The sequence below is a fragment of the Dermacentor silvarum genome, chromosome 1, assembly GCF_013339745.2.
Source record: "Dermacentor silvarum isolate Dsil-2018 chromosome 1, BIME_Dsil_1.4, whole genome shotgun sequence".
NCBI classification, from domain to species: Eukaryota; Metazoa; Arthropoda; class Arachnida; order Ixodida; family Ixodidae; genus Dermacentor; species Dermacentor silvarum.
This window is the reverse complement of record NC_051154.1, coordinates 306218125-306234461: the sequence shown is the minus strand read 5'-3', so window position 1 is coordinate 306234461 and position 16337 is coordinate 306218125. Positions and strand designations below refer to the sequence as shown.

The 16337-nt window shown below is 45.7% G+C and overlaps 1 pseudogene; it reads left to right on the top strand.

The window, feature by feature from the left end:
* Nucleotides 1-1377: 1377 nt before the first annotated feature.
* LOC119442096 (glutathione peroxidase-like) lies at nt 1378-14669 on the top strand (annotated as a pseudogene).
* The last annotated feature ends 1668 nt before the right edge of the window (nt 14670-16337 follow it).

Genomic DNA, 16337 nt, shown 5'->3' with positions numbered 1-16337 from the left:
CAGGGCTCCCCCCAAAAAAAGCGGGGACAAGGAAAAGGAATACACAAGGGCAAGCGCTCATCGCAATTACGTTCTGTTAGAAGAACCTAATGAAGGTTAAGCACTGCTGTGGTTGTTGCTATGTCAAACGTTGTATTTTATACTATGTTAGAGTAAAGACCACGTGATCTTTTATTACGGTGATAGTCGGTACTCCCGTTGTCAGCAAATGTGTTACTGCCCTAAGTTTATTGCATACTTTCTTTTGTTCACATGTGCTTTTTACTTTCCGCCTGTTTCCTCCGCTTGCTATGCCATGTAATTCCTTCTGTAATAAAACAAGGTCCCAAACAACTGTGTCTGTCTTCCTCATCACTGCGCATAAGCAAAAGTGCCGAACGGTCCCAAACACTACAATTTCTTCAATGAACACACACATACACATACACATACACATACACATACACATACACATACACATACACACACCATACACACACACATACACACACACATACACACACATACATACTTACACAAACATACAATTACACACATACATACTTACACACACACACACACAACACAACACACACACACACACACACATACACACATACATACATACAACATACATACATAATACATACATACATACATACATACATACATAATACATACTACATACATACATACATACTACATAATACATACATACATACATACATACATAACATACATACATACATACATACATACATACATCCTGCACCTCGTAGTCGCAAGTCCGGTTCTCATCATTCGTACACTGGCAAAATGAATATCCAACAGGGCCGGTATTTGTAGCGATGCGTTATGCTTTATTCTATACTAGTCTTATCATCCACCGCTCACGGCGGCTGATCCCGTTGATAACGTGAGCGGACCGTCGCTCTGACCACTGACCAAGCGCGAAAAGCGCGAAAAGGCATTAGCATCGGAAAGGCATCGCTACAAATACCGGCCCAGGTAAGTGTTTTACAGAAGGATTCTTCGCGCTTTCAAAGGGCACAGGAAAACGATGTTGTATCAAACCACTGCCCCAAATTGCCACCTTGGAAAACCTACTCTCGATCTATCTATCTATAATCTGCCGGTCTGCCCTTCCTCACTCTATCTCGGTCTCTCGCACTATTTCCGCCCGTTCTCTCACTCAGTTAGCCAGGCGTACGCTCTCCTGTAGAGCGTGCTCTCCGCGTTCTGGCCCGACGCGGAAAGAAGGAAAGAGTCCCTTCGTGCCGCATAAAAGCCGCAGCTTCGCTCTGCCTCGTCCACACGCTGCGGCAGAGTGTTATACGCGCAGCATGCTGGCGTCCTCGTCACTGGCGCTGGCGCTCTTGTGGGCCCGCCGGAGCTACAATGGCCTCCGAGACACCGCCGCAAAGAGCTGACTGCTACAGTCGCAGGAGAACTACGGCGGACGAAGACGTCGACGCTTCGCTCTACCAGTTTCGAGTTCCCGGAGATCGTGGGCAACGACACCGTGAACCTGGAACAGTACCGGGGTCACGTGCTCCTGCTGGTGAACGTTGCCACCTACTGAGCACTGACCTGGACCTACTGGGAACTGAATGCACTCCAGTACAGGTTACGGGACAGAAACTTCACCATCATCGGCTTTCCCTGCAACCAGTTTGGAAAGGTGCGGTAGTCGAACTCCTCCCCGGTTTTTTTTTTTTTTTTCTTTTTTTTTAACGAAAGCACTGTGACGACATCTGAGGGACGATGTACCGACCGTCAATAATTAAGTATACTGACATATTTTCGCACGGAGAAGGATCGCATTTAGCGAGTATGAATGTTCGCGTCGCAATGCTGGACTTGGCGACAGTCATTATCGCAACGCCATGTGAAAGAGCGAAATTTGCTGACGACACATAGTATTAATGCTACGTATGATGAAGTTGCCCATCAAAAATTAAACGTGTGCTATGCGCGTTTCTTCTTATGTCTAATGTGGCAGCCGAAGTGACCACAGCAGCGGAGCCAGTCACAGTATTATGAAGTCATGATGCGTCGACTTCCTGGTTACTGAAGCCGAAACTGAGTCGCAGAGGCTGGTATCATTGCAAACTTTTTTTAGGGCGTTCTGGTGCTTTCCAGTATCTAAGATTTAGAGCATGTAGACTTTAATTCAACGCAATAAAAAGAAATAAGCATCAAAAGTAGATGATGCCATGTCAGTGCTAATTTAGAAGACGCTGTGTCTGATGTTCGTTTCTGTACGTCTGTTAAGCTCATTTCCGCCAGTCACCGATTTTTTCTTCATTCGTCCCTTTTCTTAACGCTGAGTTTTGTTTGTAACAATGAATAGATTCCCAATAAAGCTAAGTCAATATCCACACTTTTATTTCTTGATTCCTGCGCTTTTGATGCTTATCACTGCCAAAAGTGTACAGCTCAATATAGGGCGCGCGGGTCATTGAAATGTTCTAGCTTTTCTGGTAGGCAGCGTCGTATATGCTACACCATATAGGCATCACACCAACGTCAACAACCCCTCGTCCTTGAGGCGACATGGGGGCGAGCCCCACCACGGGACAGACTGGCGCTGCAGTCGGCGTGACGTGGCATGAGGGAGCACGTGGGCACAGCTGCCGCGTCGGCCAACGTTACTAACCTGTTCTAGTAACGTTGGCGTCGGCTGCTTCGAGCTTCGAAAATAGTGGAGCGGGCTCAGAATGAAAGCTTTATCAACGCCAGGAAAGCCTCAGCGTAGCTTGCAACTCACCTATGATAAATAACGAGACATCAAAAAGAATTCAGCAGAAAAGATTTAATCGCTGCGAATGGCTATATAGCACGTCCGTGTTGGCGACGAAGTCTCTAACTTTGCAGCGGAAGTGTTTTCGAACAGCTGCGAAAGCGTTCGCACGCGTCAAATGCCATATGCTGCGAGCTAAAGTGCGTGCGTTATATAGGTACAGGTATATGGTGTTCATGGCGAGCACAATGCAAAGAAAAAAAATGTCTGCGCTGCGGACAACTGGACAACACCGCCTTGTCCACACTGTTCTTAATTTTTCCCGCGTCCCTCTTTTTTCGGGCATGAAGCCGTATACCATGCTTAAATTCAGGCTCGTTTGCAATATACCTTGACTTCTTTTCTTCTTTTCTTTAGTTATAGTGAATATATTTTAGAAATCACCTTGAAAACGCTTTCGTTCTTTTCTGATGGGTTATCTCAAGGGGTACAACAACAAAATGCCCAGGTAGCTATAATTAAAAGGATTCGTTAATTAACTTCTCATTTGTTGACTTTGTTAGACGTTGAAATCTTGAACCTGAGCAGTATTGAAGTCACGCCTGCTTAGCGGAGATCATGTAGGACTATAACACCATCGGCGTCTCCAAAATGGCGTACGAAATATATTGGTGCTCCTGTCCACGGTTTCAGTAGAGGCTCTAAGAGTTTGGAACGATAATAACTGCAAAGCCAATGAACAATTTTAGCACATTTTTGGGTCGTGTATCTCGAAGGTGATGTTAGACTCGGGATTTCGGCTAGGCAAACAACACTTCGCATTACGTCTTGGTTTCAATTTTCGCAAGTTCAACAGTGAATTACACGAAAACATTTTAGTGCATAATTTTAATTACCTACGTGGTCATGTCCGTTTGTCGTGCAAGCAATGTCCGTCCCTTCCTGTAATCCACTTAAGCGCACCGAAATGCACTATCATTCACATGCGATGTTGCAAAAATCCATTCCAATTTAAATTGAAACGATCGAGACACACAGGTGGTACCGCTCGCAGCGAAATAGACATATCGCACGTTAACCTACACGGGCATGTGTAAACACTCGTTGAGAAACCGTACGATCTCTGTATTGACACGACAATGTCTGCTATTTTACAGTGTACAACGGGAATATATTCGTTTGCTCCTTTCACGTAAGAAACTAGCTCGGCGGACTTCATTGCGACGAGCGCACCCAGTGGCCAAGCATTGTATTTTGCGAACATACTTCGTGTGTATAGTGTTCTGTGTTTGCAAATTTTTGCCCAGGACCAGTCAATTGCAGTTACCAACTTCCCTTGTTTTGAAGGCACTTACAGAACTGACCAGGATAGTGCTCGCGCGGTGCTTCGTTTCAGCGCCGGCAGCAAAAATACGAGAAGCCCGCCGCGTTTTATACCTCATACTACGTCAGAGGCACGCTCCCGGAAGGTGGCGCCACCGTATGCCCTCGACCCCCCAACGAAGCTTTAGCACGACACGATAGAAACGGGTGATACCTCGAATTTACTAGAGTGTCCAAGTTTTATTAACAATGAAATTTGGGTCATAGTTGATGCGTTCTACGAAGGTACTATCGACCAAAAAGTTTACGGACCAAGGGATCTGACAAAAAGCTTAATATCTCCGCAGCCCCAAAACGCAGCCTGGTATTCCCATTTCCAGCCTCTACTGGTATATGCGAACATTGTGATGTACTGTTTTACTGGCTACTTTTAAAGGCTGCTCGGATATTCAGCGTTTTCTGAGATCCCGTGGTCCGTAAACTTTTTTTTGGTAAATTAATAGCACATGTATATTGCAACTGCGCAAAGGACACATGAGACATATAGTAACGAGAGGACACAAAAGTGGTGTGTCCTCTCGGTTTCCTGTTTCCCATCGCTCGTCTTCTTGTGCGAGTTGCAGTGTTTGACACAGACTTATAAGTGGCACCTTACAGTCTAAGCGCAGTAACTTTTATATAAGACGTGCACAATTCTCGCAATTTGGGTAATCTGCGCTCTTCTACAATAAAAGATACTAGCAACCGTGCAACCTTGGATGTTTTGGCGAGTTCTTGTCAGGTCTCTACATAGCATCAGTGTTACTAAAGTTTACAGGAACAACGTGGCACTTAATTTCATCGCCAGGCTTCGTGTAATACATGCTGTAACATTACGCATGGCGCCTTCGCTACTGTAAATTTTAATTCCGACGGATGTAAATTTTATGCTTGAAGAAAGCATTGAAAGCATGTCGTTCGGATATTGTCATTGCTTAAGATAAAGAGCGCTTGTTACTTTTAAAATGTGAATGTGCAGAAATACAAATGTTGCCATCTTTACGACATAGACTACATAGCGAACTGGACTTCTAGTTCACTACATTTTCGATAGCACTGTCGGGATCTCCACTTCTGTCGCCGTTTCCAGACGTGACTTCCCGAGTCTGGAACCGCATTCTGAGATATTCTAAGCATCAACGATAATTTGGTAACTCGAGGACTCGAGAACTTGACGCAGCGTCGAGCAGGTGCAATATTCTGCATTCTCGTTTCCTTTCTTATCTGACTATATCTTCTTTCACGTATACGCTTGGTTCAAGCCATCGCTGTTGAAAAGCACGTCCTCTGAAACAAAACACCAGTCCCTGGTATTGCGTCAGGCACGATTCGTTTAACTCTTGTATACCTGAAACCTCGTCTCAATTCACGCGTGCAGCGTTTCCAAGTAAAGAAAATTCTTTGAAGCAGACGCGGCTGCTCTAGGTGCCACAGTACCTACACTTCACGTAGACATATGAATACCGTGAAAAGGAAAGGAAGAAAGTGACGTTTGTGCATCTAGCATTACCTGAAAGAGTGCCAGAAAAATACCAATGTCGACGACACGCCCGTGTTGGACACAGCACGTAAAGGATCAATCGGTAGATCTAACAAAGAAATAGGCACATCCGCCTGCGCAGAACATGCAGGAGACCTATGGCGCTCCATCCTTTTACAGTCGATTCCGTTAGTTCGATTCTTGCGGGACCTCGAGATTAGGTCGAATTATCCGAAATGTCGAATAAAGAAATTGAGGCAGAATGAACGAATTCATAACTTTTTTTATTGCTCGAAGTAGTACGTAATGTCATTTGGGTTCGAATCAACCAGCATGCGGCCAACAGCGGGGACATGTTTAAACGCCGTCTCAACGTTGGAGTGTCACGTTGCTGACAGTGCCATCGTCGGTGAGTAGCCCACAAGCCTCAAAATTGCCGTCGGTGCTGCCAGTTTCTCAAAAGGGACAAAAGAAGTAGCGTCGTCTACTAAATTTCTTGTGTTTGCAAAGTTTTAGTAACCAGTACGCACAGGAGGTGGCGCCGGTTTATGCCAGTGGAGGTCGAATGAACCGAACAGGCAAGCCTTTGCGTTCGAACTAAACGAGTTTTCCTTCCGTATCATTGTGCGGTTCCTTTCCGGGACTTCTCAGTTTTGTCGAATCCAGCGGAATGACCAATTAACCGAGGTCGAACTAACGGTAGTCGACTGTGTGCGAACTTCAAAGCTTATTTCGGCGTATAGCATTGTCCGCTTTAGTGGCATCAACTTCGGTGAGGCGCCGCAAGTCGCAAACAAACTACCGCAGCGAAGAACCTGAAACTAGACGCTCGCCATGTTGCTCGTCAATTTTTCAAGTCGCATCTGCTGATATCGGAGTGAGAAACGCGGTGTTTCCGTAGGCAATGGAAACGGTCCACATTCGAGCTGGACTCTACAGTAACGACGGGTTTCTTCAAAGCGATCTGTATTCAGAACGACAGAGATGAACAAAGACCATTCACACTCCCGATGTGGCCACGGAGAAGCAACGAAGCCCCATACCTGTAGTTATACTATAATCGAGCCCGGATATATAGTTGTAGTTACATAGCTATAGTTATACTATAATCGAACCCGGATATATAGTTATAGTTACATAGCTATAGTTATACTATAATCGAGCCCGAATATATCGAATCTGAAGGAGATAGCAAAAAAGTTCGATATATAGGTATTTCCATATGTACAATAAAAATGGTATTCAAAAATTTTCAAGGGAATTTTACTGTTCTTCGTTGTGCACAATAATTTGTTATATGTGGGTTTGATATATCCGGGTTCGACTGTAGTCAGTTCAGTTAGTTAGACAGTCGTCGTAGTAATAGTAGTAGTGGTGGTAGTAGTGGTAGTAGTAGTAGTAGTAGTAGTAGAAGTAGTAGTAGTAGTAGAAGTAGTAGTAGTAGCAGTGGTAGTAGTGGTAGTAGTAGTAGTAGTAGTAGTAGTAGTAGTAGCAGTGGTAGTAGTGGTAGTAGTAGTAGGAGTGCATTGTAAGACTTTTATACGCATTTGGAAATTGCAGAGTGGAATACAGAAAGAGGTCCCAGAGTATGACACTGAAATGGGGCCTCTAGTCAGTAAATACATTGAAACATGTCAGTATTAAGAGGAAGTTTTATAGTCCTCTGCCGGCTTCGTTGACCTCGCAGCAAGAGCCTGGCGGGTCGGGTGACGAGATCCTCAATGGCATCCGCTACGTGAGACCGGGCGACAACTACGTCCCAAACTTCCGGCTTGTCCAGAAGCTGGATGTGAATGGAGACACGCAGCATCCACTCTTTGGGTTTCTTAAGGTGAGCGACTACGCAGGATTGGACCGCTAAAGGCAAAAATAATAGCTTTGGATATTGGTGGGTTACTTATGGTGGACATAAAAGGCCGCTTGTGTATCAGCGATACCCAAGTACAATTGGAATGCTTTCGTGTTCGAGTCGCTTCTATGCAGGATGTTTATTTTTAAGTTTTACTGAATTTTTAGAAATCGCCTGAGGCAGGTAGCATAATTCTTATCGTAGAGCTCGGTTTCTCGATGAGGCGGAAATTAGTATCACGAGAAATCGAAACACATATTCAACTAATTAACAAAATTTCTCTAATTAACTTTTTAGTTCATTACTTTACGGCACATATTGCAATTTACGAATTGTAGCCGGTGAGCTTGTCAGGCGTGTCAGGAATGAATTTGTCAGCTTGTCAGGAATGAATTTCCAGAATGACTCCAGTTTGGAGATATTTGCCATCAAACTCGCCGTAAAAATGTACCGTTGACCCACTTACTTCTTTACCAAAAGGCTGTTTTATACATTGAAACACAAAAGTAACTGGAACGCCCATATATTTCGTCCCACACTTTGGGAAATAATATCCCGAAACTGGTGTCATCCTAGAAATTCCTTCCAAGTGGATGCATCTTGCAAGCTCACCGGCTACAATTCGCAAATTGCATTATGTGTCGTAAATTAATTAACTAAGAAGTTCATTGGCCAATTGTCGATTAGTTGAATATGTGTTTCGATTTCTCGTGCTATTAATGTCCGCCTCTTCGAATAACGCAGCTCAAGGATAAGAATTATGCTACCTGCCACAGACGATTTTTTAAAAATGTCATAAAGCTTAGTTTAAACACCTGGTATAATATATGCAGACTTCCACGTGACGAATTACATGGAATTAGTAAATTTTTATGTTACATTTGTTGTTGGCAATGTTGTAATTTAACAATTACTTCGTTTACTCGGCTACGCTCACTCTAATTAGGTTTTTTTTCAGCGACCAATTAATGTAGCCAGTTAGATTTCTAACGAAACAAGCTATACAGCAGTTGACGCAGCCTTGAAAACTTGAATTTGGCCAGAACTAAAGCATCCAAAGGCATGAAAACATGTGCATGGGTTACCTCCTTCTGAAAGTCAGCGTCCTGCATCTACGCCTCGGTTACCGAACATGGCAGGCTTGCAAGTTTGCACTCCTTTCTTGGAAGTCATACCACCAAGCTGTTTTCTTATAATAATGTTTTTCTCTCTCACTCTTCTAGAAGCGCTTTTAAGTGGCCTTTATAGGCGCTGAAAGCTGCTGCTTAATTCTTCGTCGCTTAGTACAGTGTACGACTTCTCTGATATAGGACAAGTTTGAAAAGTAATTCTTAGTCAAGATAAAAGAAAGCGTAATGGACTGCAGAGGACGCATTGAAATAGCCAGGTCAGCTCGTTCTATTTACTGTATTTGTGCAATGTTAATAAAACCAGGGAGGAAAGTAATGTTAATGCATTCGATTAATGGTTAGTAATTGATCAATTACTTCAGTGGGGCAGTAATTAGTGACTAATCGAATAAAATGTTCAGAGGTGTAATTGTAATTGTAATCGGTTACTTTTTTCTGTAACGTGTGCAAGTATGAATTTATTTATTCTAAAGAGAAAGGGTCCACCAAGTATCAACACTAAAGAAGACGAGGTTGACGTACATGGTGGTTCAAATGATTGTATAATTAAATTGGGGTTATATTTCTCTAATCTGTCACTTTTTTCATGTTCGTTATTCCCTCATTACGTGCCTCATTCCTATCGTATTTCACGCGCAATTACGTCGACCTTCTTCTTCAGCGTCGACACTTGGTTGACCTTTTCTTCTTTTTCTGGAAGTGGTTACAAGATAGCCAGATCCCAGATACACCAAACCCGTGTGAATTAGGTCAGTGAAAAAAATTATCGTTTCTTTAATATCACCTAATGTCAATTTAAATTTGCGGGTCTATGCCTGCGTTTCTATGAATGGCGGCTGGCGTTTCGCGTCGAGGGAGAGGGAAAGTGATAATGACTGTCGGCGCGTGCCCTCCTCCATCACTCACCGGTGAGACGTACTCGCCGGAAACAGGTTGCGGCAGGTTTCGGACGAAGCGGGTTATGCGCCATATCTAAACGCTGCGTGAAGGAATGCGATGCGCTGCTGTCGCATTTATGTAAAGGCAACCGTTGTAGTAGCGAAAGCAATAACACCGGGCACAAGAAGACAATATATACACACGCACAGTACGTTCTGTGTGATGCCATATACACTCTAAAGAGAAGTTTGTACCCTTTCAGGCTTATCCTTTATCCAAACAATAACAGTCTTCTATCTTGCTTGGCTTTTCTGTCTTGAAAACTGTGCTCGCTACATTGCTGTCAAGAATGTTACGTCACGTTCACAACGTGAATTTCGATCGTAACTCCAGGTCCTTGGATAATCATGGGTGACTTTAACGCCCATCATCCACTTTGGGGAAGCTTCAGGACTAATCAACGAGGCACGAGTCTAGTTGATCTCGCTGCCGAGCACGGACTGAGAGTTTTGAACGATGGCAGTCCGACTTATCTCCGAGGGGCGACTTACAGTAGCTGTTTGGACTTGACATTAGTGTCTCATAGTTTACATTCTAAAGTTCAATGGTTCACAGACATTGAAACTCATGGCAGTGACCATATGCCTACCTACATTAATGTCAGAGGCTTTGACAGTTCTAGTTCGCCTATGCTGTCAAGACAGACTGACTGGCAAGCATACCAACTTTCGATCGAGGACAAGTGCAGACAGGAACATCCCGAGCCCCTTGAAGACATTATCATACAAGCGCTGCAGGCTTCTACGCGGACGTATACACCATCGACAAGACGCACAGATTTCGACAAAGAACTGGAGAGGCTTCGTGCGATACGCCGGCGGGCCGAGAGACGATATAGGCGTACTAAGTCTATTTATGACTTGAGGGAAGCCCGACGCATTCAGAAGAAAATTCAGCGTGAGATGAACAAACTTCAGGACCGACGATGGAAGAGCTTCTGCGATTCCCTGGATCCTCGCAAGCCGTTATCCCCCGTGTGGAGAACTCTTCAGGGTCTTCGATCACTTCCACAACAACGTCGTCCCTTCACAGCACTCGCTCTACATCAAAGCCGACCAGAGCTTGAAGTCGCTGGTGATTTTTGTGCAAAGGTTACTGGTGACATCGTTCCACTGATGGACCTCTCGCTACATGACGTCCCTGTCGCGAGAGATCAAAGTATGGAAGTGCCTTTTACTATGGAATAAATGCAAGCGGCTTTGGCTATGTGCAGGCGGTCGTCATCACCCGGTCCCGATGGGGTGACCTACGCTGCCTTAAGACACTTGGGTTCAACAGCGCAATGCTGTTTGCTGGATATCTTCAATAAGTCTTGGCATGACGGCATAGTCCTCGATGAGTGGAAGTGCAGCCGATTGGTGCCTCTACTGAAGCCTGGAAAGTCTCCGCTGGACCTTACATCGTACCGACCGATTGCACTTGCGAGTTGCATCGGTAAGGTCATGGAGAGGATGTTGCTGACACGTCTGGAGTGGTACCTTGAATACTATAACATCTACCCTGATGCTATGGCTGGTTTTCGACGTGGACGGTCTTCAATAGACAACGTCATTGATCTTGTTACCTCCGTGCAGCAACAAAAAGCTATGAAGCGTCTCTCTGTGGCACTCTTCTTAGACGTAAAAGGTGCCTACGACAACGTAACCCACGAAGTCATTCTCCAAGCTCTTGAGGCTGCAGAACTTGGAGGCCACGTTTTTAGATGGATTAGGAGCTATCTCTCAAGGAGATCAGTGTTTGTTCTTACAGAAGATGGCCCGACAAATAGATATATTTCCAGTCGTGGTGTCCCACAAGGTGGAGTGTTGAGTCCGACTCTTTTCAACCTCGTTCTAGTGGGGCTTACCGAAGCGCTACCACAGACCGCCAATGTCTCGCTCTACGCAGATGATATTTGCATCTGGGCGTCCGGCGTGACACGGCCACAAGTGCGCGCTAGAGTACAGAAAGCAGCAACCCTGACAGTGACATACCTTCGCCGACAAGGTCTGACAATATCTACGGAAAAATGTGCACTAGTGGCATTTACACGAAAACCGATGTATTTCTACCCAGTGCGCATCGAGGGCCACTCAATTGCATATAAGAAATCTCACAGGTTTTTAGGCGTTATTGTGGATCGAGACCTCACCTGGAGTCCCCATGTCTCCAACATGAAGAAAAAACTCATTTGTATTGAGAATATGTTTAAGTTCATAGCTGGAAAATCGTGGGGACCATCCGTGCGCTCTATGTTACAGCTCTACACGGCACTATTTCTCGGATTTCTTCGCTACAGTCTTCCAGTCTTGTCGAACACATGCAAGACTAATCTCCTTGCACTACAGAGCATACAAGCCCAAGCACTTCGGACATGTCTTGGCCTCCCGAGATGTTCTTCGACAGCTGCGACGATTGTCATTGCACAGGAGCATCCGATCACCACCCATATCGTCGCAGAGACGCTAAGAGCGCACATACGACACCTTTCACGACTACCATCCCACCATTTAGCCAGTTTGCCAGCGCGACGACCACAGGCTACATACTGTAGTATTGTGACGAGACAACACGAGTCGATACCTTCTGGCTTCAAGCCTGCAAAACGCCCAACATCGGCATTGTGGTGTCTCCGTCAAATTCGCGTGTGCCTCTCAGTTCCTGGGATTGCTAAGAAATCAGACCTGTCACCCTTAGCCCTGAAGCAGTTGTCCCTGCTTTGCCTACACGAGTCTTATCTTGACCGAATACATATTTACATGGACGGTTCCACTAATTCCAACAGTTCAACCGGAGCAGTGGTGGTTCCATCGGACGCCGTCTCTTTGCAATTTAAGTACTCTCACAACACCACGTCGACAGCAGCAGAACTTGCGGCTCTTCAAGGTGCAATCCATTACGTGCTCCAGCAACCACCAAATCGCTGGGCCATTTTCTGCGATTCGAAAGCAGCCCTACAAACTCTGCAGTTTGCCCTACGTCACGGGTTACACGAACAGCTAGTGTACGAAATAAGACAAGCTCATCACCATGCGATTGAGAAAGGACATGACATCGTATTTCAGTGGTTGCCGAGCCACTGCGGAATTGTTGGCAACGACAGCGCCGATGAAGCTGCTCGCTCGGCTCATCAAAAACATCAGCGAGTGCCTATACCACTCTCAAGAACGGACGCTGCGCGGCAACTTCAATCACTTGCTCGCCACATCACACTTCAAAGATGGAATTTACCAGGTTTCAGCAACTCACGCTTGCATTCTCTCGACCCTAAATTGCGACTTCGCCTGCCACCTGGACTCTCCCGTGGTGAAGCAACTTTACTGTGTCGCGTGTGGTTGGGCGTCGCATTTACAAATTCCTATTCATTCCTAATAGGAATGGCTAACAGTGCAGCATGCAATTTGTGCGGCTGCGATGAGACTCTAGAGCACCTTCTGTGTCATTGCCCAGCTTTTGACGCTCAACGACGGATTCTTCAAACTCAACTCAGCATGTTAGATAGCAGAGTGATGTCAGAGGAAAAGATTCTAGGACCATGGCCTACGCATTCCTGCATGCGAAAGGCCACAAAAGCTCTTCTTCAGTTCTTGAAGGAGACTGGACTATATGAGCGCTTGTGACAGTGGACCTTCCTCTGCGACTGACTGTGTTAATAACTGACTCCTTATGTGTTTTTTTTTTCGTATTCTCGCTCCTTATCTATTCTTCCCCTTTCCCTCTCCCCAAGCGTAGGGTAGCCAACCGGGCACGTCCTTGGTTAACCTCCCTACCTTTCCCTTCTCGTTTCTCTCTCTCTCTCTCTCTCGATCGTAACCTGGAAGTACCGGGCGCGCAGCGTTGAAGAAAGAAAACGCCCTCAAGATAGATGACGATTGTTCTTGCGGGGCAAATGTACACCCCAAGGTGTGCAAACTTTTTTTGGGGGGGGGGGGGGGGGGGTATTAGCTGTAGCCCAGATTACGACACGCGTCGACCATGTAAACGCGGCTATAGTGTTATAAGATAAGAACACACTGCTTCTCGCTACAAAGACACAAATAAGCGCGCGAATGTCATACCACGGCTATGATGTCACACGGCATATTCGTTGTTCCATAACTTCCGCAGAGTCGCTGTCCGTCACCGGTGACCCCGTTTCGGTCCAAGGACAACCTGTTCTACTCGCCCCAGGACAGCGGCGACATCCGGTGGAACTTCGAGAAGTTCCTCGTCGACCGGGACGGAACACTACTGCGCCGGTACGAGCCGAACTTCTTGCCCAGCAACATGGAGGACGACATCGAAGCCCTGACGAGAGAGGGAGCCCTGCCGCCGATCGACGAAAGCGCCACGTTCCAGTAGCGTTCTTATAGACGCGGCAAAGTGTACAGCCGGCAAATGGGTGCTTTGATTCGCGTTTCTTATTAGACAGTTTCAGCTGAACTTCGCTTACGCTACGCTCCGCTTCCACGCGCCGAGATCACTGCAGGCAACAAAGCTTGATTTCACGTGCTTGATAAGCACGTATGAGCCCGGGACGTGGCCGACGTGCAGTCAGCTTGGCTGTAAAACAAGAGAACGAGTGCGGAGTTCTACGTTCCGCTGCGGACATGAGCGCTGTCGGCACGGGGAATATCGTTCCCACTGAGCGGCTGCATGTGTGCAAATTGTCAAGGATATGCAGGGCTGAGCGAAGTGGGTCGAAAACGCTCTGCTAAAGTTATGTCTACATTGTAAAGTAATTTGCAACCTTAAACGTGAATAAGCGTGTAGGTACATCGATCTACAACTCACATCCCTTACACTCAAAAAGGATGTAAGCGTGTGAATCATATAGACCTGTTTATACCCTCGTTCATTTCCGAGGTTGTGGATTATTTGACAGTGTATTACAGAAAGAAATTTCGTTGGGGGTTACGCCTGGTTTAGCATTCAGGCTTAGCATAGAGGTGACATTTCACAGTCCTGTGTTATAACAAAACTTTATCTACACTGGGACCTGCGTGTACCCGGAACTTCGGATTGCGTAGATCTGTAGGCGAGGAGTAGCGGCAGTGTGTTAAGCCTAAGGGCACAGAACATTTCTTGCAATGAGCGACTGCTTCACACTTATTTTTAGGGTAGACGCCAACGCGCATTAATCAAGAAATTGTTTCGTATCTATACATTTTACTAACGGAAAAGCGAAAAAAAAAGGAAATTTTATAGCGCATTGTCATAGCTCTCCACAAGCTGTCACCAGACAGTTTTAGTTTAGCGTGGTTACCGGAATAGCGGGCGTACCGGAATAGCGGGATCGAAGTGCGCATGCGCAGAACGCTAACCAACCCATACCGTTTACCGTGCGCACGCTATTTCTCAGAGTTAACGTTACCGTATTAGCGTGTTTACGTAGTGTACGTAAAACATGGCGGCGGTCCCGGCCGCCCGCTTCGAACTGAATTTGGCGTTGTTTTTGTAGAATTCACTTCGTTCGTAGCAAATGACTGCGTAAACGGCTTTTGCTTAGTCTCATGTCGCTTCGCCGAGAGAGTGTTATGGCTAATCTTGAGGAATTTTCGAGATCGCTTCTCGTTTCGAACGCGCCTAAGCCTCACGAGATAAATTTTTTTTGAGATCCTAGCGCCATCTGTCGCTAAAGTCGGGAGTTAGGCGCGACGACGGCATATGGCCTCTGAGATTGGAGAATTTCGGAGGCTATGGTAGACAGCTTGTACTACTTGTCTGTTTCGTTGCAGATCGACGGACATGTGAAGTAAAAATACAACGCGCTCCTGGCTTCCATTGCGCTGCCTATCGCACTCTCTTGACGCACACACACATAGAATTAGGTGCCCTGTGTATGCGAAATTCAAAGCGTAATGGAATAGCGTCCCGCACGTAAACTACGCTATCACGCTATACTAAAACTCTCTTTCTGCAAAGTTCGTTTGCGGAACGGTAACGCTATTTCCCGTAACCCCGCTATTACGCTAACGCTAAACTAAAACTGTCTACCATCAACGTTGCAGCTGCATGCCCATGCTGCAGTCTACGAAAAAAATGAAAGGCCTCATCTGTTTATATTTTGAGAAGGTACCAGCGCTAAGGACAAAGAATTAAGCACATAAAAGGGTGACACGTGGCGCTGTTCGCATTTAAGCGGGAAATAGTCACTTCGTGCTCCGCCGGATTTCCTGCGTTTAACCCCTATTTGTGTCCGCTTCAGCTGTTTAGGACATGACGCGTCGTAACTCAAATTCTACGGAGGTGCCCAGCCGCAGTGCGGTGCATTTACAGTTACTACAACCCCGTTTAAATGTTTCGCGCACGTAGTCCATAAGTTTTCCGAATGGCGCTTGTCATGTGCAGGTTATTCGGCTCCGTGCTTTTCACCTCTTTTGCGTCGTGTTATTCGCAATGAAGTCTAACCAACTTGCCCTATTATCAACGTTTTGCTGCAGACAAATGACTGCATGATTTCCGCAACATTCTTACGTGATTATCATGATTACTGTCACCTAGCTGTGAGTAATTAGCCTAGATGAACATACTGTTGCACATATTATTAGAGGCTGGCCACCAATCACTAATTTCATTTCTCTTGCCATGCTGTAGAACATTACATCTGCCTTCTGCATAATCTTCAACCCTACTCGTACATCTTCTCGGTTAAGGTCCTCAATCATCTGTCACAATTAATTCCCAATGTTACTGATCAGGACAATGTCATCTGCAAACAGAAGGTTGTTGGTATATTCGCCGTTAATCGTCATTCTTAATCCTTCCCATTCTAATAGCTTGAATACTTCTTCTAAACATGCCGGTGAATAGTATTGGAGATGTTGTTTCTCCTTGCCTGACCCCTTTCTCGATCGGTGGTTTTCCTCTTTCCACCAGAAAGAGCAATGCTCCTTT